This window comes from Anneissia japonica, unplaced genomic scaffold (genome assembly GCF_011630105.1).
Source record: "Anneissia japonica isolate Jap-2015-1 unplaced genomic scaffold, ASM1163010v1 scaffold69_len1423075_cov170, whole genome shotgun sequence".
NCBI lineage: Eukaryota > Metazoa > Echinodermata > Crinoidea > Comatulida > Comatulidae > Anneissia > Anneissia japonica.
In genome coordinates this window covers 135,586-138,219 of record NW_022748202.1, presented here as the reverse complement: position 1 = coordinate 138,219, position 2,634 = coordinate 135,586, and positions in this window count along the sequence as shown.

Below are 2,634 nucleotides of genomic sequence, written 5' to 3'. Positions count from 1 at the left end.
GGAAAATGCCCTCCTGTACTCTTAAAGCAAAATCGAAATATTATCGTACCGAGATGGGGGAACATAGTAACAACACCACAGATCATTAGCATACCCCATCCCTCACCTACCATCACCATTCAAGATTTTTAGTTTCACAGGTACAATATTTATTGTGGTACTAATTACACACACACTCTATTACTATACATAACACATGTGATCAAAATATATACATGCACTTATCACACCAATGCTTCCAACTGTTCTAGATGAGGCAAAATGTTGAATGTGGTTCCCCCATCAACAAGGTAGATATACACACAATTTTAAATTCCAAAACACAGTAAATGCAAATAAATGACACATGCCAGGGATTTCTTGAATTGAAATGTTTATTTTTTTACACAAGTGAAGTCATCTTTACAAATAGTCTTTTCAAATTCTAAAATACCACTAAAAATGTATTGGTTAATACAGTACTAAATTATGTATGGCTGTCACAAATATATTTCAATATCTAAATGCTTCTAGCTATTAAAATCATATAAGGGTCTGACAAAATATACAGTATGGTTTAGTTCTATGCTCAGTAATAGTAGTGAAAGTTTGAGTTTGTATATAGAACTCTATTTAGGAACTCTAGTGAAAGTTTTATCAGGGCACCCACTACAGCATGGTACAACATATACAGTATTAAAAACACACAGGTATACAATTGCTGACTTGAAAATGTTCCACAGTAAATCATCAAAAAATAGTATTTCAAAATATATCTACAGGCTTGGACACAGACTATTACAAAGTGAAAATCAATCTTTTTACATATTATTTATAGAATTTATATTCATAGTTATTATACTAGTTAACGGAACTATAGGCCACGACAAATTTCTATTAATAAAAACTTATATTTATAGTTTATATTTATATTTAAACTTGACCAGCTTTAGCCTATTTATTCACAGTTTCCCTATATTTATATTACTTTTAGGCAACTATAATGTTTACTAAAAGTTAAGTACTGTAATGATTATTTGCAAAGTAAATACTCCATCCATTCAAATAAAATGCAAAACGTTTGTCAAAGTTAGAGTAGCATCGCAGAGCGGTAAATAGAAAATTCATAGGTCATTCGAGGCCCACTATACCAGCAGAGGTGTTATCGTCACACTCTTTGACCTTTTTGGCCTAGCATGCTCACACTTGTAACATTTGTTTATTCTTAATACTGTATCTATAACAATGCCATATGTGAATTAATTCATGTTGCTTTCATATTTTTGGCACAAAAAAAAACAAACAAAAAAACAGTATCAAGATTTTCATTTTCCTTAGACACAAAAAAGGGTGTTTAATGATGATTAAGATATTACAGTCAATGTTAGTGGAATTCGTTTCGCACTGAACAACCTTCCACCTCTGGACTGCCCCTGTTCCTACTGTACCTACAGTAGACCAATAAACATGAGGATAAACATGGAAAAAGCAAAGGGAATTAAAATCAAAATAGTATTGAACCAAATCTTAATTCTGAGTGGATGTTACTGCCCTAAATCAAATACAGTATAGGCATACAATAACATCCAATCAGAAGAATTAGTTTAAGACTAGTGTAGCAAGAGCATGCTGCCATACAACAAAACTGGATGGTCTTAAGACTTTCCATGTTTACCCTGCACAGCTAACATCAAGGAATCGGATATCGGCTGATTCTGGGCTAAATAGTGGTAAGCCAGTATCTGTGCTTAGAGCTGCTGCAGCTGTTGTGGCAGGAGCGGTGTACGGTAATAATGGCCCCAGAAAAAATGGCCCAGAAAAAAATTGTCCCGGAAAAAATGGCGCCGGTAAAAATGGCCCCAAATGACAGGTAGGTAAAAATGGCCCCAATAATAAAATTCTTAATTTTTTAAATCATCATATGCATTTTTTTAAACTGAAATAATTTAGTTTTTAAAAGGAATCTAACATCAAATAAACTGCCATTTACATTTTGCAGAAATTACATATTCAATGATAAAATATTCAAAGATAAAAAAACAAGTCATGAATAACACTTTTTATTTTTTTTCCATTTAAATGTTAAAAAATAGCAACAACACATGCATTTATTAATACTAAAATAATTTATTTGTGGCCAATTTCAAGGAAGCGGAATCACAATTTTCCAGAAATTCAATCTGGGTATTGGTAAACCCCACAAACAATGAGTTTATATGAACATCAAATTATTATTATTTTTTTTTTTTTTAAAGAGAGTTCTACAATCGTAATTAAAGGGTTTGGATGGGGTTCGCAGTGTGTTTGGAGGATTGTGGTGTATTTGCAAGTATTTTTTCACAAAAAAAAATCAACATTTTAACCAAAAAATATGTTCTTATAAATATTTAATTTTCTTATTGATATACCAAGTGAGTCAATCACAATTGAATTGCTTGGTTTTCTACAGTGTGTTTTAGGTTTTTGGGATTTAGCAATACCATTTGATCCTACCATAATTACTTTACCCTCACAATTACATGCCATTTTAATTCTTAGCATAATTGCCATATTTACATAACTATGTGTATAATCTCAGTTTACATTATTTAGTATAGTTTTAGGCACTTAAATTTACTTGGCGGGGAGTAGAAACCAAGTATGCAATTAAATAAG